The sequence below is a fragment of the Rattus norvegicus genome, chromosome 1 (assembly GCF_021556685.1).
Source record: "Rattus norvegicus strain SHRSP/BbbUtx chromosome 1, alternate assembly SHRSP_T2T, whole genome shotgun sequence".
NCBI classification, from domain to species: domain Eukaryota; kingdom Metazoa; phylum Chordata; class Mammalia; order Rodentia; family Muridae; genus Rattus; species Rattus norvegicus.
The window spans coordinates 82,579,432-82,601,015 of record NC_141534.1 but is presented as its reverse complement, the minus strand read 5'-3'; the positions used below and the strand labels follow the sequence as shown (position 1 = coordinate 82,601,015).

Here is a 21,584-nt window from a genome sequence, read left to right as displayed (position 1 = left end):
GTCTCACTCATATCAACATGGGTTCTAGAGGTTTAAGATAAAGGAGGAAATTACTCTGTAAAAACACAAAGACATGAAAATAATACTGTTAAATATACAGGAAAGAATATCAAATAGTGGTGAAGAACAGTTTTATATTTGTTAAATTTCAGATAATGTTTCTGATATGTAAAATGTATATTTTATGCATGCATGAAATCTGAGAAGAATTCGTAAAACTATGTTAAAAATGAAAAAAAGAAATATAATACAGGAGCCTAGAAATTGGTTCCTGATATGACAAATTTTTCATTTCAGTATGTTGCAGTGTTTACTGTTGTGCAGTATAAATCAATAAGTTAGTATACACCCACCTTTCTACTTCCTGTGGCCAAATCAATCATGTCTTCATATAAGTGAAATTGTCCACCATGTGGAAAATATGGGCTGAACTGCCCTATCTTCAACTTAATCCTAAGGTGTTGTGAGCAGTTCTGCAGGTGAACAATGTCATAGTCTTCCTGCACTCTTACTCTCTCTTTCATAATCACTCTCTCCCCAAAAGGATTGGTGAAGTGGATCTTTCTCAAAAATGAGTGTAACTAAAAGACAAGCATTGCACAACAATGTACATACCATTCCTTAAAGTCATAAAATATATGATAATTTCATAGTAAAGGCAAGAATGAAAGAGAGAAATCACAACAAAACAATTGGAAAAATGAAATTTTCAGGTTTAAGTGAGTGTTCCTGATCCACTTGGATTGGAGCTTTGTACATTGTGATAAGAATAGATCAATTTTTATTCTTCTACATACCGACCTCCAGTTGAACCAGCAACATTTGTTGAAAATGTTTTTTTCCCACTACATAGTTTTAGTTCAACAGTCAAAGATCAAGTGACCGTAGGTGTGTTGATTCATTTTTGGGTCTTCAATTCTATTCCATTGATCTACCTGCATGATTCTGTACTAATACCATGCAGTTTATATCAGTATTTCTCTGTAATAGAGCTTGGGGTAAGAAATGGTGTTTCTCCTGGAAGTGCTTTAATTTATGGGAATAGCTTTTGCTAACCTGGATTTTGTTATTCCTAAAATATTTGCAAATTTCTCTTTATAACTGTGAAAAATTGAGTCTGTATTTTGATGGGTATTGCATTTTATCAGTATATTGCTTTCAGTAAGATGTCAATTTTTACTATATTAATACTGCCAATCTATGAACATGAGAGATCTTTCCACCTTCTTAGGTCTTCTTCAATGTCTTTCTTCAGAAACTTGAATTTCTTGTCATACAGATCTCTTACTCACTTGGTTAGAATCACACCAAGGTATTTCATATTAATTATGACTATTTTGATGGGTGCTGCTTCTCTAATTTCTTTCTCAGTCTGTTTATTCTTTTAGTAGAGGAAGGTTAATGATTTGTTTGAGTTAATTTTATATCCACTCCCTTTGCTGAAGTTGTTTATGAGCTGTAGGAATTTGGGGGATTGCTAAGTATACTATCATATCATCTGCAAATAGTGATGCTTTTACTTCTTTTCCAATTATTATCCCATTCTCCTTTCTTTGTTGTCTAATTGCTCTAGCTAGGATTTCAAGTACTACATTGAATAGATAGGGAGAGAGAGTTGTATAAGTGGATCAAGAACCTCTACATAAAACCAGATACTCAGAAACAAATAGAAAAGAATGTGGGGTGGTGCCTTGAACACATGGGCACAGGGGAAAATTTCCTGAACAGAACATCAAAGACTTACACTCTAAGATTATTAAGGAAAACATTTTACCTTATAAAATTGCAAAGCTTCCGGGAAAGGGAATAACACTCGAAATGTAAATAAGAAATACTCAAGTTAATAAAAAAAATTGCAAAGCTTCTGTATGACAAAGGACATTGTCAATAAAAAAAATCAAGCAACGTATTTGGAAAAGATCTTTATCAATCTTACATCAGATGGAGGGCTAATATTCAATATACACAAAGAACTCAAGAAGTTAGGCAACAGAGAATCAAATAACCCCTGTAAAAATGGGCTGCCGAACTAAAAAAGAATTTTTAGCTGAGGAATATTGAATAGCATAGAAGTATGTATAGAAAAGTTTTACATCCTTAGTCATCTGGTAAAGGAAATGCAAAGCAACACTGAAATTCCTCCTCACACCAGTCAGAATGGAGAAGATCAAAAATTCATGTGATAGTAGATGTTTTCCGGGATGTGGAAAAAAAATCCTCCATTGTTGGTATGATTGCAGGCTGGTACAACCACTTTGAAAATCACTCTTGTTGTTCCTCAGAAAATTCGACATTAGTATTACCTGAAGACCCAGTTATATCACTTCTGGGCATATATTTGACATATAACGTATAACAAGGACACATTCTCCATTATGTTCAAAGCATCCTTATTTATAATAGACAGAAGCTAGAAACAATCCAGATGTCCTTCATCAGAGGAATGGTTACAGAAAAAGTGGTAATTTACACAATGGAATATTACTCAGCTACTAAAAACTATGACTTCATGAAATTCTTAGGTTAATGGATGGATATTAAAAAAAAGTCATCTGGAGTAAGGTAACCCAATCACAAAAGAGCACATTGCATGCACTCACTGATAAGTGGATTTTAGCTCAAAAGCTATGAATACCCAAGATACAATTCACAGACAACCTGAAACTCAAGAAGAATGAAGACCAAAGTATGAATGCTTTAGATCTTCTTAGATGGGGGAACATAAATGTTCACAGGAGAAAATATGGTGACAAACTGTGTAACAAAGACCAAAGGAAATGTTAGGCAGATACTGCCATACCTGGAGATCCATCCCATATACAAACACATAGCCCAGACAATATTGTGGATGCCAGGAAGTACTTGTTGACAGGAGCCTGCTATATCTGTCTCTTGAGAGGCTTTGGAAAAAACTTACATGTATAGAGGCAGGGTGCTCACAGTCAACCATTAAACTGAGAATAGGGTCCCCAGTAGAGGAGTTAGAGAAAGGACTGAAGAAGCTGAAGGAGGTTGCAGCCACATAAGAAGAACAACAATATCAAGAAACAAGGATCCCCAGAACTGCCTGGGTGCCAGGGACTGAATCAAGAGTACACAGGGATGGACCTATGGCTCCAGTGGCAAATGATGCAGAGGATAGTTTTGACAGGCATCAATGGGAGGAGAGGCCTTAGTTCCTGTCATGTCTTGGTGCCCCAGTGTAGGGGAATGTCAGGGCAGGGAGCTGGGAGGGAGTCAGTGTTTGTGTGAAAGAGAGCCCATATAGTAACTGGGGGAGGACAGATGGGATATTGGGTTTCTGGAGAGGAAACTGGGGATGGGAATAATATTTAAAATGTACATTTAAAAATATCCAATAAAAGAAGAATATAAAATATTTTAAAAAATGAAATTATCGTAAAATTCCCAGAATTTCAGTTTTATCAGACAAGACTACAAAATTCAAACTGACAAAAATGCAAAACCAAACACAGATTGCACACACACACACACACACACACACACACACATTAACGCAAAGAAAGGCTCACTTCTTTTCCAAGTCACACATATAATAGAGCTATACATATCTTTATACATATTAAACACAAATATACATACATACATGTTAACAAACATATGTAAATATTTGGGCACAAAATCAGATACATATGCACAGATATGAAATACAGATATGAAAATACACAAAATATATTCACTGGCACACATACAAACACAGTCACTCAAACACACACATAGGCTTGCGCGCACACACACACACACACACACACACATACAGTAAAGGAAAATGGTCAAGTAACATACAAAGGCAGACCTATGAAAATTGTATCAGACTTCTCAACAGAGAGATGAAAGCTAGAAGATCCTAGCCAGATGCCATAGAGACCCTTAGAGCACAGAAATACCAGCACATGATATTTTGCCCATCAAAAATATCAATTAACAAAGATGGAGAAACAAAGATATTCCATAACAAGACCAAATGTACACAGTATCTTTTCACAAATCCAGGCCTACAAAGAAAATAAATGGAAAACACCAAAACAATTTGGGAAAACACACCCTAGGAAAAGCAAAAAGTAATCTTTCAACAAGCTCAAAATAAACCAGCCACTCAAACATAATTCCACTTCTAACAACAAAAATTACTGGAAATAGCAACCATTGTACCTTAATATCTCTTAACTTCAATGTACCTAATTCCCCCCAAAAGACATAGATTAATAGAGTGGGTACATGAACATGATTCAACATTGCGCTTCATACAACAAACACACTCCAGTAACAAAGAAAAACAGCACCTCAGAGCGAAAGTCTGGAAAAAAATTCAAAGCAAATGCTCCCAAAAAACAAGCTGGAGCAGTCATTCTAATACTGAATAATATCTCCTTTCAAACCAAAGTTAACAAAAAAGTTATGTCAGTATATTTTGTATGTATCAAAGGAAAAAATCTACCAAAATGAACTCTCAATTCTGAACATATATGCTCCAAATGCAAGGGAACTTACAATTATGAAAGAAATTTACTAGTGAGCAAATAATGCATTGTATTACACACAGTAATAGTTGGAGACTTTAACACCTCACTCTCATCAATGGACAGATGATGGAAACAGAAACTAAACAGAGACACATTAAAACTAACTGAAGTTATGAACGAAATGGAATAAACAGTTATCTGTAAAACATTTCATCCTAAAACAAAACAGTGCACCTTCTTTTCAGTTTTTTTGAAAGAATGAAATCTCATCAATTACCATCATGTTCACAAATGCAAAGCATATTTCCTTGTTTTGGCTCTCATTTTTCAACTCTGAGAGAAATTGATTGCCTTCATCATTATCTGAGATGAAAAGTCCAACTCAGTTCCAGTTGAAGTTTATAAAAGAGACCATTGCCAATACTAGTCATGTATTCTTTGGAGTCATCAGATAGATATAGGGAAATTGTTCCAAAACTGGCCATATAATCATTCAACAAATAGGCCTCATCAGATATAAGAAGATGGAAATATTCACATGCATCATATCAGATCACCATGGATGGAGCATGCATACACTAGCAAGTTAACAACACACTTGCAAGCTCTAGAACAAAAGAAGAAAATGCACTCAAGAGGAGTAGACAGAAGGAACTAATCAAACTCATGGCTGAAATCAACAAAGCAGAAACAATGAATAAAGAAAACGAGGAGCTAGTTTTTTGAGAAAATCAAGATATGTCTAAACCCTTAACCAGACTAACTAGCAAGCACAGAGATAGTATCCACATTAACAAAATCAGAAGTGAAAACCAAGACTTAACAGAAACTGAAGAAATTAAGAAATCATCAGCTCCTACTATAAAAGCCTATACTCAACAAAACTAGAAATTCTGGATGAGATGGAAAATGTAGCACAATGACAGGGTGTTGTTGCTAGAGTCGGTAGTGATGAGTGAGAGCATTTTCATAGAAGTAGGGGGTGGGGTTGGAGGTGAAGGAAAGGGTATAACATTTGCAATGATAATATATAAAATATACAAAATAAATGGAAAAAAGCTTTAATAATCTACCTTCAAGCAGTGAGTACTTGCTCCTTTGCCATAGCTGATTTCCTGATTATCAATTTGTTTCAGATTCTTTTCATGGAGAGCATGGGCCATGGCATACACAGCATTGTATATACTATGACTATTGTCATTAAAGGCTATGTCAAACTTCTGTTCCATTAGCCATTCCAATGAGACATTGGATGAATTACTCATCAGTATTTTACAGTAAGATGCTGAGGTTTCATATTCAAAGAAACTCCACTCTGGCTTTAATAAATATAAATCCATGCTTTTGAGATGGTACCATGTCTGTACAAAATTTTTAAATCCAGAAATCACATCATGGTGTTGTTGAAATGCTAGAGTTCCATAGAATGTTCCATGACTTAAGTCTCTCTTACTTGTTGGGAAATACAACTCTGATTTGGTAACCCATATCCTCTGTATGACTGGAGATGTCCATGTTCTGAAACACAGTTCAATAATACTGGGTCGTTCCCCATAAATGATAATAACATTTGCGGTTGACATCACAATTTGGTTGTAGTACATGTCAGTTTTTTCATGGAATGAATTCTCATTGATTGCCATCATGTTCACAAAGACAAAGCATATTTCCGTGTTGTGGGTCTCTTTTTTCAACTCTGTGAGAAATTGATTGCCTTCATCATTATCTGAGATGACAAGACCAACCCAGTTCCAGTTGAAGTAAAGTATGAAAGAGACCATTGCAAATGCTAGTGATGTATATTTGGGGTCATCTGATAGATATAAGGAAATTGTTCATTATCACTGAAAATGGAATGGAAAGGTCCGAAGGAAATCTGAAGGAACTACAATACAAAGAACAGCAAGAGTTGAAGTCAATTTAAAAAAAAACTTATAATTATACTTACTTACAACAAGTGATTACCTACAACTTTTCCTCTCATTCCTGATTTAAATGGTCAATGTTAGAACTCCTGTACCTCCCCTTCTAATGGGAGCAGCCCGCATAGCTCTTTGACAAAAATAATAATTTCCATTCTGTCATTCAGTTTCTGTCTTAATATCTGTGTTTCCAATGTTTAGAGAGATTTTAATATGTTTACAACTTTGGGATATTTGGCTATTATTTTTTTTTTAAAAAATATGCCTTAATCCAGAAATACTTCCACTATTTAAGAGGGAAGTCTGATGCATAATACTGCTTTAGTTTGTAGGAACAAATATTCTTATCTTTCCCTACTTGAAGTTATTTTGTGTATACTAGAGTTTGTGACTCACATAAAAATGCTAGAGATCTCCATTTCAGGACAAGGCTCAAAAATACTCTGTGAATGTCTGCCTATCTCCTCCTTAGGAAACGGATAAATAGAACAAAGTAAATTCAAAAATATAAACACAATCTGGCTGCGTAAAAGTGTTAGCAGCAAATCATATTCAAAGACTCATCCTACTAAATACACAAACAATTTTTCTGCGAAATGTATCAGATGCAATCCAAATACCACCTGAAGATTAAGAAGGATGACAAAAGTGCAGATGTTTCACTCCTTCTCAAAAGTGGGAACAAAAAATATTCAAAGGAGGCGATATGGAGGCAAAGTTTGGATCAGAGACTGAAGGACTGAAGGACGGGTCATTCAGAGCCTGTCCCACATTATATATATATATATATCTCCACCAAAACTAGATAAGATTGATGAAACTAAGAATTGCATGCTGGAAGTGAAGCCTGACAGGAGCTGGATGTAGATGTCTCCTGAGAGACACAACCAGAATAAGGCAAATACATAGGCAAATGCCAGCAACACACCACTGAACTGAGAGCAGGACCCCTGTAGTAGGAACCAGAGAAAGGGCTGAAAGAGCTGAAGAGGCTTGAGACCCCATAGGAACAACAATGCCAAACAACCAGAGCTTCTAGGGACTAAGCCACGACCCAAAGACTATACATGTACTGGGCTCCAAATCAGACGTAGCACTGAATAGCCTAGTAGAGGCAACAGTGGAAGGGGAAGTCCTTGGTCCTGCCAAGCCTGGATCTCCAGTGAATGGGATTTTTGGGGAGAGGGCAGTAGTGGGGGGTGGATGTAAAGGGGAACACCTATATAGAAGGAGAGTGGGAGGGGCGAAGGGGCTGTTGGCCAAGAAACTGGGAAAGGGAATGACATTTGAAACGTAAATAAGAAATACCCAATTTAATAAAGATGGAAAAGTAAATATATATATATATATACATATATAATTTTAATATGTATACATTAACAAAAGAGCACTGACTGCTATTTTAAGGATGCTGAGTGTTTCCAACAACCACATGGTGGCTCACACCCATCTGTATTGGTATTCAATGCCCTCTTTTCTTGTGTCTGAAGAGAGCAACAGTGTATTCACATACATAAAATAGGTAAGTAAATATTTCTTTAAAAAAAACAAAACAAAACAAAGAAAAAAAACAAAAAGAGAAGTGCATGTTGATGAGAGTCAGATATAGATGTCTCCTGAGAGACACAACCAGAGTGTCTCTAATACAGAGGCAAATGCTTGCAACAAAACACTGAACTGAGAACAGCACCCCTTTTGGAGGAATTGAAGAAAGGACTAAAAGAACTGAAGGTGCTTGAAACACCATAAGAAGAACAATGCCAACCAATCAGAACTCCCATGAACTGAACCACTACCCAAAGATTATACATGGACTGACCCATGACTCCAGCTGCATATGTTAGCAGAGGATGGCATTACCGAGCTCAAAAGGAAAGAGAAGCCCTTGTCAAGTTTGGAAGCCTGGTGTAAGGGAATGTCGAGAGGAGGAAGGGGATTTGTGGGGAGGGGAACACACTTATAGAAAAAAGGAAGGGAGTGGGTATAGGGTGCTAATGGACAAGAAACTGAGAAAGGGACTAACATTTAAAATGTAAATAAAAATATGTAATAAAAAAGATATTACGAGACATGTCTGAGAAGCCAGAGGAGACTATTCTCTGTCCACATTTCTGACTCTAGAGGAAAACGACTAGCACCATCTGGGTTCCCTGTGCACAGGTTACCGAGCGAAGGTGGGGCAGCCCTTCTGGTTGCTGCGCTCACAGAGAGCTGAAACCTGGCTCTGACAAGTGACTCCAGACTCCAAGAATAAAGTGACCTGCCTGGTGGACTCAGGATACACTCCCACAGGAACACTAAAGATCAGGAAACAGGAACAACTACACGCCTGAAAGCAGAACACTCTGTTCCCATAACTGGCTGAAAGAGAACAGGAAAACAGGTCTATAGCACTCCTGACACACAAGCCTATAGGACGATCTAACCACTGTCAGAAATAGCAAAACATGGTTAACACCAGAGACAACTTGATGGCAAGAGCAAGCACAGGAACCCAGTAACAGAAACCAAAACTACATGGCATCACTATAACCCAAATCTGCCATCAAAGCAAACACTGAATATCCAAACACACCAAAAAAGCAAGATCTAGATTTTAAATCTCATTTAATCATGATGATGGAGGATTTCAAGAAAGAAATATAGAACTCCCTTAGAGAAATGCAGGAAAACACTAATAAACAAGCAGAACTGTATAGAGAGGAAATGCAAAAATCCCTGAAAGAATAACAAGAAATCACAATCAAACAGGTGAAGGAATTAAAAATGTAAATAAAAGCAGTAAAAAACCACAAAGAGAGACAACCCTGGATATAGAAAACCAAAGGAAGAGACAAGGAGCCATAGATACAAGCATCACCAACAAAATGCAAGAGATAGAACAGAGAATCTCAGGGGCAGAAGGTTCCAAGGAAATCATTGACACAACTGTCAAAGATAATGGAAAAATGGAAAAAGCTACAGGCTCAAAACATACAGGAAATCCAGGACACAATAAGAAGATCAAACCAAAGGATAATAGGTAGAAAAGAGAGAGGAGACTCCCAACTCAAAGGACCAGTAAATATATTCAACAAAATCATAGATGAAAACTTCCCTAACCGAAAGTGATGCCCATAAACATACAAGAAATCTACAGAACTCCAAATAGATTGGAGCAGAAAAGAAACTCCTCCCATCACATAATAGTCAAAACACCAAGTGCATAAAACAAAGAAAGAATATTAAAAGCAGTAAGGGAAAATAGTCAAGTAACATATAAAGGCGGACCGAACAGAATTACACCAGACTTCAAAAAAGAGGCTATGAAAGCCAGAAGTTCCTGGACAGATGTCATACAGATCCTAAGAGAACAAATGTGCCGGCACAAGTTACTGTATCCAACAAAACTCTCAATTAACAAAGATGGAGAAACCAAGATATTCCATGACAAAACCAACTTTACACAATATATTTCTACAAATCCAGCCCTACAATCTATAATAAAGGGTAAAGCCCAACACAAAGAGGCAAGCTACACCCTAGAAAAAGCAAGAAACTAATTGTTTTGCAACAAAACAGAGAGATGACCAGAACAAACAGAATCTCACATCCAAATAAGAATATAACAGGAAGCAAAAGCCACTATTCCTTAACAATTCTCAAAATCAATGGACTCAATTTCCCAATAAAAAACCACAGATTCATAAATTGGATATGCAATGAAGACCCAACATTTTGCTGCCTACAGACAACACACCTCAGAGAAAGACAGACACAACCTCAAAGTAAAAGGCTGGAAAACAATTTTCCAAGGAAATGGTCTAAAGAGGAAGCTGGAGTAGTCATTCTAATATCGAATAAAATCAATTTTCAACCCAAAGCCATCAAAAAAGTTAAGGAAGGGCATGTCATATTCATCAAGGAAAAATCCACCAAAATGAACTCTATCCTGAAAATCTATGCTCCAAATAAAAGTGCAACTACATACATGAAAGAAACCTTACTAAAGTTCAAAGCACACATTGCACCTCACAAAATAATAGTGGGAGATTTCAACAGCCCACTCTCATCAATGGACAGATCATGGAAGCAGAAATTAAACAGAGACATAGACAGACTAAGAAAAGTAATGAACCAAATGGATTTAACAGATATTTATAGAACATTCTATCCTAAAACAAAAGGAAATAACTTCTTCTCACCACCTCATAGGACTTTCTCCAAAAATTGACCATGTAGTCGATCATAAAACAGGCCTCAACAGATATAGAAAGATACAAATAATCCCACGCATCCTATCAGACCACCACGGGCTATAGCTGGTCTTCAGTAACAATAAGGAAAAATGCCCACATATACATGGAAGTTGAATAATGCTCTACTCAATGATAACCTGGTCAAGAAAGAAAAAAGAAAGAAATTAAAGACTTCTTAGAATTTAATGAAAAGGAAGGTGCAACATACCCAAACTTATGGGACACAATGAAAGCTGTGTTCAGAGGAAAACTCACAGCTCTGAATGCCTAAAAAAAGAAACAGGAGAGATCATATATCAGGAGCTTGACAGCACACCTGAAACCTCTAGAACAAAATGAAGTAAACACATGCAGGAGGAGTAGAAGGCAGGAAATAATTAAACTCAGAACTGAAACCAACCAAGTAGAAACAAAAAGTATTATACAAAGAACGAACAGAACCAAGGCTGGTTCTTTGAGAAAATCAACAAGATAGATAAACACTTAGCCAGACTAACCAGAAGAAACAAAGAGTGTGTCCAAATTTAAAAAAAATAAGAAATGAAAGCAGAGACATAACACAGAGCCATAGGAAATTCAAAAAATCATCAGGTCCTACTACAAAAGCCTATATTAAACAAAACTTGAAAATCTGGAGGAAACACATACTTTCCTAGACAGATACCAGGGACCGAAGTTAAATCAGGGACAAATAAACCTTTTGAACAACCCCATATCTCCTAAAGAAATAGGAGTAGTCATGAAATTCTCCCAGTGAAAAGAACTCATGTGTGGATGGATTCAGTGCAGAATTCTATCATACCTTCATAGAAGACCCATAACAATACTGTCCAAACTACTCCACAAAATTCAAACAGAGAGAGCGCTAATGAATTCCTTCTATGAAGCCACAATTACTCATAGACCTAAACCACACAAAGGCCCAAGAAAGAGAACTTCAAACCAGTTTCTTTTATGAATATTGACGCAAAAATATTCAATAAAATTCTTGCAAACTGAATCCAAGAACACATGAATACAATGATCCATTATGAGCAAGTAGGCTTCATCCCAGGTATGTAGGCATGGTTTAATATATGGAAATCCTTCAAAGTAATCCACTATATAAACACTGAAAGATAAAAACCACATGATCTTTTCATTAGATGCTGAGAAGCATTTGACAAATTTCTACACCCCTTCACGATAAAAGTCCTGGAAAGAACTGGAATTTAAGGCCCATATCTAAACATATTTAAAGACATATACAGCAAACCAGTAGCTAATATTAAACTAAATGGAGAGAAACTTGAACCAATCCCAATAAAATCAGGGACTAGACAAGACTGCCCACTCTCTCCCTACTTATTCAATACAGTTCTTGAAATACTAGCCAGAGCAAACAGACAACAAAAGGAGATCAAAGGGATACAGACTGGAAAGGAAGAAGTCAAAATATCACTATTCGCAGACAATATGATTGTATACTTAAGTGACCCCAATAGTTCCACCAAAGAACTACTAAACCTGAAAAACACCTTTCGTAAAGTGGCTGGGCATAAAATTAACTCAAATAAATCAGTAGCCTTTCTCTACACAAAATACAAACTTGGCGAGAACGAAATTAGGGAAATGACACAATTCAGAATACTCCCAAATGATGTAAAATAACTTGGTGTGACTCTAACCAAGCAAGTGAAAGATCTGTATGATAAGAACTTCAAGCCTCTGAAGAACGAAGATCTTCTATGCTCATGGATTGGCAGGATTAATATAGTAAAAATGGCCATTTTACCAAAAGCAATCCACAGATTCAAAGCAATCCCCGTCAAAATATCAATCCAACTCTTCAGAGAGTTAGACAGAACAATTTGCAAATTCATTTGAAATAACACAGAACCCAAGATAGCTAAAACTATCCTCAACAATAAAAGGACTTCTGGGGGAATCACTATCCCTGAACTCAAGTAGTATTAAAGAGCAATAGTGATAAAAACTGCAAGGTATTGGTACAGAGACAGACAGATAGACTGATGGAATAGAGCTACCAGTCTAAGAATGGTTTGTTATCATGCCGTTCAAAAAAAAAATACTTCAGATGATATGATCCAATTACAGGGAAATTTTGTAAAATGTAATTCTGTTCCAACACAGTTTAATCACTCATAAGTAAACTTACAATATCACCATGATGGTAAATGATAGTTTTACTATTTGAAATTTTAAGAATGATAATCTGAATTTTGATCAATATAAAGATAACTTATATCTGGAGACAGAAATAATATTCCCTATGTTTTGGAACAACATGAATCAAGCTCTGCCGATAGAGATTTGTATAAATAAAGAAACACTCTGACTGGTAATCAGTCAAGGCTGCAAGTTTCTCTCTGCCATCATGCCAGACTCAATTCGTCATGGTTTCCTAACTTCTTCCTTTCTGGAAACTGTCAATATCTGGAACTCACTCCTGGTAGAAAATCTGTCATGTGTCTGATGAGTAAGTACTGTAGACCTACATAGGATGATATAAGTATAAATCCAATCTCATCCATTAATTTTCTTAATATCTTTAAAAAATCTCCCAAAGAGAAATGACATTAAAAATGCCTGGCCTATGATAACTCACATGAGGAAATAAGATGTTCAAGTGAATGAAAAAATCTACAGATGGCCACAATTTCGGTCCCATAAGCATAAATGAACACACAGTCTCTTCATTACAGACATAATTAGGAAAAGGCATATAAAATATTTGATTACGTAAGCGGAGTGGGATATTTCCATCACAATGGCCCAATGTATGTTTTATAATCAAAGACATGTTTGGTAAAAGATGAGGATTCCTGTTTATTTCATCCATTGTAAAGACTAATGCCAATGCATATCTGTTGTATTTGGTTGTTTTTCTGTAAAAAGAGCACAGTTTTATTATGAACAGATGAATATACATGATCAATTGTACTCAACAGAAGCACTATTCTGTACTGTAAGCTTTTGCATCTGATCTCTAAACATGGAAACAGCTGTCTTTTGTTCTGAGATTGGGTTGATATGATAACCTAGAAAATAGCAAACACTTTAAAAGTTCATGTCACTTTGTCTCCTATAAAAAAGATATGTTATTGACCTCTTTTACAGAGAGGATTTCCATCTCTGTTTTTGAATGCTTGGTCAGAAAGTAAATAGAAAGTCACAGATATAAACAAAACAATAATTTTGACCATGTCTTGATTTTGAAATTAATAATCAATATAAACATGTGTGCTATGAGAATCATTGAGTTCATGATATTTTCTTGTGAAGTTAATTGAATTGGTTAAGGAAGTGAAAACATGATTTATTTTTCAATGCATAATAATCTTTCTGCAACAACTTTGGTTCCTGTACTTACAATCACTTACAATGAGTCGCCAATATTCTTAAAATGTCCCATCATATCTACCTGCCTCTTGATAATTTTTCTTTCAATTATCTGTGGAAAGAAAACCTTTTCTAAATATATTAATTCAAATATCAAACATGCATTTGGTAAATCATACATATTTATGCATATATTTGTGTGTATTGAGCAAGGATTATTTAAGTCATAAGAGGAAATATTTCCCAGTATTTGATAAAATACTTTGCTGCAGATTATCCTCGCTTCAAATGTGCAGGTATACACTTGTGCTAGGTACTTAGTGCAGAAATTATGAGCTTACCCCACCACCCAAGTATTACTCACCTACTTACTATTTACAAAGGAATGTGGTATATTCACTATGGGTATTTCTCATCTTTATAACTTAATTTCTAGGAAACATCTTTCATGACATTTCCAATTAAAATAAAATAATGCTGGCATCCTACTGAAAACTAGGAAAATAAATAAATTGCAGTGATATTTGTATTTGCCAGTATTATATGTTTAAAATATAGAAGAAATTTTGATGTACTATGTTCATTTTCTTTGTAATAAATGTGGGCCACAAGACAGTGGGGATGAAATAATACCATATTGTGTTTATGTTTATGTAAAGACTAATATTTCAAGGCTCATCCTTGTTATTTAATAAAATCTAAACAATAAATACTAAGCATTACCTATATATCTAATGATTCAATTTATGTAAAAACAATGAGTTTCTAACCAAAAAATTGTGTCCATTTGTGCTTTCAATCTATACACTATAAAACTGGCGATTTTAGGATATTCTCTATTACCACACACAAAATGTTCAATTAAAAACTTACTTATATACGAAAGTAATTGGAGAATAAACCTTGTGCATTGCTCGAAATACTTCCTTAAGTGAAACGTTAGGAAACATCTGTTACTTAAGCTGTCTGTGTAACCTAGGAGTATGAAGGACTGTGTTTTAAAACAACTATCAACAACTCACTAAAATAAGTATTGTTACCTCATTTATCATGTGCACCTATATTTTCTAAATTACTGCAAAACGTCTCATAAGATATCAATATCATAACGGGTTCAGAGATTAACAAACTTAGACATGAAAAGAGTAGCCACGTTTCTAAAACAATGACAAACATCTAATAGAAAATTGCTGTATCTCAGTATGCAAATGTGGTCCAACTGTCCCGCACCAGAACTGTAACCTATGCCTGTGACAAGGGACTAAAGGAGGCAACACTGTTATTGATAGCCTCACTATTCTAAGAATGTAAACATGCCATTTATTTCCATATTTTTCAAATATATTTTATTCTAAAGAGAGAGTGCCAAACTGAACTTTATAAAAGACAAAAGCCAGTGATTGTACATGAACAGTGTGAAGCACACAGTCACAGGTCTTTTGGATTTTATCTTTTAAAACATGTGGATGTCTTGCCTGCTAATGACCTAAATATTCCTTGTTCATTACATACAAACATATACATCCAGACAGTCATACAAAATATAAATTTCAGAGCATAAAAGTCTTTCCTTTTCATACTTGTGGAAACACTTGAAGGCAAGAAGTGACCATGTGCAATGAATTTGAGAGGGTGTTTGCAAGTATGTAACATTTTTTGATAAATATAAGAACCATGGATATTAATAGAACTAGCATAGGCTATAGGAGCAACACATTGATGAAAGAATTGTCAGCAGAGTTTATGAAAGTTATTTGTAAGTGCTTAGGATAAAACTCAATAAAATATTATGAGATCAAATTCAAAAGTCACCATTGTCTAGTTTGCAACATAAATATTTATTAGGAGGGGTTTATGTGAAAGATCAATGTAGATATTCCTTTCTTCTTCAGCTTCAAGGCTTTAAGTCTTTGACCTAAAAGAAAAACAAAACCTTCACTGGATTAATTAAAGGGAGAAAATAGGATACAATCTGTAAATAATTAAGCTTGTTTAATGGGATTCAGATTTAGCAATATGACAGAAGACTCAAGGATTTGCCTAATCTTCAACCTCAGAGCACTCAATAAATATGGAAGATGTCATTTACATGAATAGTACAAATGCACTTACAGGACATTCAGAGTCTTGTTGAAATAATATTTCTCCATAGGCAACTGAACTGCCTCAAGGATGAAGTAACAACTTGTGTCCAAATCTATATCCTTGACTTCATTCAAATTTATTTTCCAAAAGCACCTGGATCAATGGAATTTGCCATGAGAAGTGGAATGTTGAGGAGAAAGAATACTATCATTAAAATGAACATATTTTTTCCAGCCTTAAACCTGGGCAGTGTGGCTTGTGATGTGCCATGCATATCAGCACATCAAATTTCTACCATATTTTATTACTCTGGGTAAAGAAGTAGTTGCATATACATGATTCTTTTTTTTCCAAATTGCTTCTGAGCCCTGGAGGAATCTTAAACACTTTCTCTCCTGGGGCTCTGCAACTGGTGTCCACTGCTCATGAAATCATAAACACTGATTGATAAATACTTTGGAGGGTAATTAATTCTCAGTATCCATGATATCACTCGTGTTTGTTAATGCCTGGAAGGAAGCCTTTTGTTCTCATTTGGTCTTAGAAGACTTTAAAAAGTTTATTATATTGACACAAATAGAAATGATGTCAGTGGATTGTATCAGATATTCACAGTGAGAAATGCAGAAATGGTACAATCAGAACTACTAGAGACACAAAGGACATAGTATCAGAGCGAGGCACGCTCATGATTATAGTCACTGAGTTCCACAAAACATGTACAGTATTGACAAACTCACACTGGTGGCATGAACAGAATATATGAACAATGTCTCTGCTTCCATTTTCTTTAGACTCAATAAACAGACCAAGCCATTAATATATTTATTATAGCTCTATCAAAAATCATACACTTTTCACTGATGCACAGTTAATTTACATGATAAAGATTGAATATTAAAGGTTCAAGAGGATGAACAAAGAATTCATTCTCTGTGCTTTCTTTCTTTTTATTTTCCTTGTCTAGGTCATTACAATTATTTATATTTCAAATTTTATATCAGTATCCAATTTCTCCTCTACCAATTTTCTATTCCCTCTGCCTTCCCTTCCTCTATCAGGGTACTTACCTATTTACCCTGTCCAATCATGACTCACCTCCTTAGCATTCCCCTCCTCTTTTATCATGGAGCCTCCATAGGATCAAGGGATAGCCCCTCTACTGATGCTAGATAAAGCACTCCTCTACTAAAATACCATCTGGAACCATGGGACTACCATTTGTCCATTTTGAATGGTGGTTTAGTCCCTGCAACTCTACCTTTTATACATTGAATACTAGTGAAAAATCAGTGTAATCTTAATATTTGAATTCAAAATCATGATCTCCCTCCATGATTTCATGTTTTGTTTTTCAATTTAATAACGTGTGCTGGCCAATCTATTCTATATTACCTTTGCTTTTATACATTGTTTTTGCCCATTTTACATTGCAGTAGTGACTGTGAGGAAGGGTTCTTTCATAATATCTTCTTAGTACCTTCGAAACAGCTAGTGACTATGAAGCAAGACTGTCTTCTAATGTGTAAACTTTTCTCATAAAATCTTTCTACCCATCTATTCTTACTTGAAATCTAATATCAACAATGGCAATCATGAGTTTACTAAAAATTGTACACTCATTAACCTTTTTCAGTCGGTTTGGATTGAAAGAAACCAGAGCACATGTAGTCAACTCACTGGTTTGTGTGATGATAAGTCCTGTTTTGTGTTTTAATGACACAAGAAATACAGTGTTTTGCACTGGATATTGCTGTACACTTAAAAGTCAATGTTTTTTGTACATATGGATTCTGCTTCTGTTATAACCTGTCCAAGGGTACTGAGACTTGTATCTAGAGGAATGTGAATGGAGAAGTATTCATAAGAATACAGAGGAAAATTTCAAGAGTGAGGGTAGGGGCCAAATACTCTTCTCAAAAATTTTGATTCAGAATTATTATTTTTTAAAGGAAATACAGATAAAATGAGTGAAGTAGAGACTGAAGAAAATGTCATCTAAAGTCTTCTCATTGTGGGAAATTATCTCATATGCACCAATCAAAACCAGACAGTATTGCTGATTCCAAGAAGTCCTTGCAGAGAGGAGCCTACTATAGCTGTCCTCTGAATGGCTCTGCTACAGCTTGACCAATGCAGATTGGAATTCTTGTAGGAATTCATCAACCTGACTATGCAGACTCTAGTGGAGGAGGTAGAGGAAGTGCCAAAAGAACTTAAAGGGTTGGGAACTCCATAGGAAGAACAACAGTATCAACCAACCAGACACCATAGTGTTCACATGGACTAAACCACCAACCAAAAAAATACACATAGGGCCAATGTATCCAACTGCATATATAATAGAGTATTGTTTAATCTGTCATCAGTGGGAGGGTAGTTCCTTTGACCTGTGAAGCTGCATAAAGGACTGCTAGTGCAGAGAGGCAGGAATGAGTAAGTGGTTGTGGAAGCACCCTCATACAGTCAGGGATCAGTTTGCATGGCCTAGAAGTTTGGTAAGGAGTATCTGGGAAGGGAGATAACCTTTGAAAAGTAAGTAAATAGAATAATCAAAAAGAAAAAAGAAAAAAAGAGTTCAAATGGGTTTTGCTGTAGTCCAGGTTTACTCTTCCTGTTTTTGTGTTTGATATCGAAAACTATACTCAAAATAAAAGAACTTCTGGGGTAATCAACATCCTTGACCTCATGCAGTATTACAGAACGATAGCGATAAAAATTGTACAACATTGATACAGAGATAGGAAGATAGATCAGTGGGATAGAATTGAAGACCCCGAAATGAATCCACACACCAGTGGTCACTTGATCTTTGACAAAGGAAACAATAAAAATATTATTATTGAAAATATCATGATTTATATTGGTTTTCATTATGTCATACTGACAAAAACGTAGCATATATTTTGCTAGTATGTGCACTTCCATCAAAAATAGCAGTTGCTCATGTTGATTCTGAATCATTCCTCAGTTCAGTCAACCTCTTTCTCCATTCATGACACTGTGTGCATGCTTAATTTTCCATCCAAGAATGATATTTTCATTGACATTTTCTTACAACCAGCTTCACATGACACACTCATCTCAAAATCCTTCATGCCTATTCATTTTTCAAAAAAATATTTTAAAACTTTCTCTGTGCACAGTTGTCAAAACGTGCATGTGCACGTTTGCATGTGTACACACACATATTCAGATCCAGAAAACTCTGAATTTACTCAGTCAGAATTAAGTTTAAAATAATATCCTGTTATATCCTTAATTCTTTTTAACCAGGTGACATAATTCTTGAAGGTTTAAGAAAAATTTTGTATTTGTATGTAAACCCTTCTTGTCTGTCATCTAAATTGTGATATGACTACAAGAACAGTGGACACAGAAATCTTAAAGCTTAACTTCATCAATTTATTTCAATCATTTCTGTATTAAATAAATTATATTTTCTTAAACATGGGTTTGTGAGTTTTTGTCTAAAAAGTTATATTTAAGAATCGATATCCATTGAAATGCACTGTTAAAATTCTAACAATGGAGCTTAGAGCCCTTAGACAGGGACATCTTCTTGTGCAATGGCATCCTAGCCCTGTAGACAAGATGACAAAGTTGCAGTGAACAGATTTGACCATATTGGGTTCCTGGTTACCAGGTCTGCTTTTTTTGCATCAGCCAAAATGATGATTGTTGACATCAACAGCCCCTTTATTGACCTCTACTTCATGATCTGCATGTTCCAGTATGACTAAACCCATAGTAAATATAATGGTGCAGACAAGGCTGAGAATGGGAAGCTTGTCATCAACAGGAAGCCCGACACCATCTTCAAGGTGTGAGATTCTGATATCAACAAATAGGGTGATGCTGGTGCTAAGTATGTCATGGAGTCTACTGGCACCTTTACCACCATGGAGAAGGCCTGGGTCCACATGAAGGGTGGGGTCAAAACATAATCTCTCCACCTTTTCAGCTGAGGCCACCATGTTTGTAATGGCTGTGAACCATGGCAATTATGACAACTCACTTAAGATGGTCAGCAATCTATCCTGGACCACAAACTGAGTAGCCCCTCTGGCCAACATCATTCATGCCAACTTTGGCATGGTGGAAGTGCTCAGGACCACAGTCCATACTATCACTGCCACTCAGAAGACAATGGATGGCCCCTTTGGAAAGCTGTTGTGTGATGGCCATGGGGTAACCCAGAATATCATCACTGGTACTGCCATGGCTGTGGGCAAGGTCACCAGGATGAACTTTTATATTCATACCCCAATAAATCCCTTCTGGATCTGAAATGCCATCTAGTGAAACCTGCTAAGTATGATGATATCAAGAAGGTGGTAAAACAAACATCTGAGAGACCACTAAAGGGCATTATGGGCTTCTCTGAGGTTAAGTTTTCTGCTGTGGCTTCAACAGCAACTCTCACTCTGTTGTGACTGGCATTGCACTTGAAGACAACTTAGTAAAGCTCATTACCTGGTATGACAATGAATATGGCTACATCAGCAAGTGGTTGACCTCATGGATTACATGCCCTCCAAGGAGTAAGAAACACTGAACCACCCACCCCACCCTAGCCAAAATGAAGAGAGCAAGAGAGTGGCCCAGAGGTGCTGAGGAGCCGCTGTCACAAGTTTGTCCCCAAAATGGTGCATCTCCCTCAAAATTTCCATCCCATGCCCGCCTATTAACAAGGGAGTCAACAGAGCCTTTTCTACTCTCTTGTATATCATCAATAAAATTTTCTGCACCTACAAAAATGTGGTATATATCACAATAATAAATATCCATTTTTTGAACGTAAAACAACTGTCTTATAAGATAGGTTTTCTCTATTTACTCATTTGTTGAAATCATCAATACTCATGCAATCTTGCATATTATGAACAGTCACAAAACAAAACAAAAAATTGACAGGAAATTATTTATTTGGTATGCTCACTCATGTTTGCTTTCAGAAAAATTCACCAGAGCTGTGGAGAAACTACAACATATTGCTCCATGTACTGCCGTACATACTGCAATCTTTTGTGAGTTTTTGCACAAAAAATGTCTTGTTCAATAAATTGTTTGGTCCCTGTATACCAAATCTTTCCCAAAGTCAGGTTAGATTCACATCCTATCACAATTATCATTTTATTTCTCATCCTAAATGCACAAGTCATACTCATGTAATTCTCCACATTTGAAAATTTGATGTAAAATTAAGTGCCATTTTAAAGTATGTCAATATTATTATTGTTGGCTATGTATGTGTTGTAAACTAAAATCATCATGTTTGGGTAATTCACAGATATCTATAAAGGCTGCTATCATTTTATTATGAAGTATTGTTGGATATTATCAAGTGCTTTCCTTCATCTAATTATCTTCTGCTGCATACAAATAATATACCTAAACTTAAATGAAATACATTATCTCAGAATAAAAAGTAGGAAAAATTTGCACAAATGGACATAAGGAGAAATCTTCTGGAGCCATTCCAGTAGGTAATAAAATAGACTTCAATCCAA

The 21,584-nt window shown here is 35.7% G+C and overlaps 2 pseudogenes; one reads left to right on the top strand and one right to left on the bottom strand.

The window, feature by feature from the left end:
- The window catches only part of Vmn2r116l-ps14 (vomeronasal 2, receptor 116 like, pseudogene 14), a 35,400-nt pseudogene extending 19,106 nt beyond the window's left edge, over nucleotides 1–16,294 (bottom strand).
- A 45-nt stretch (nucleotides 16,295–16,339) lies between these two features.
- Gapdh-ps50 (Glyceraldehyde-3-phosphate dehydrogenase, pseudogene 50) lies at nucleotides 16,340–20,619 on the top strand (annotated as a pseudogene).
- Nucleotides 20,620–21,584: the final 965 nt, after the last annotated feature.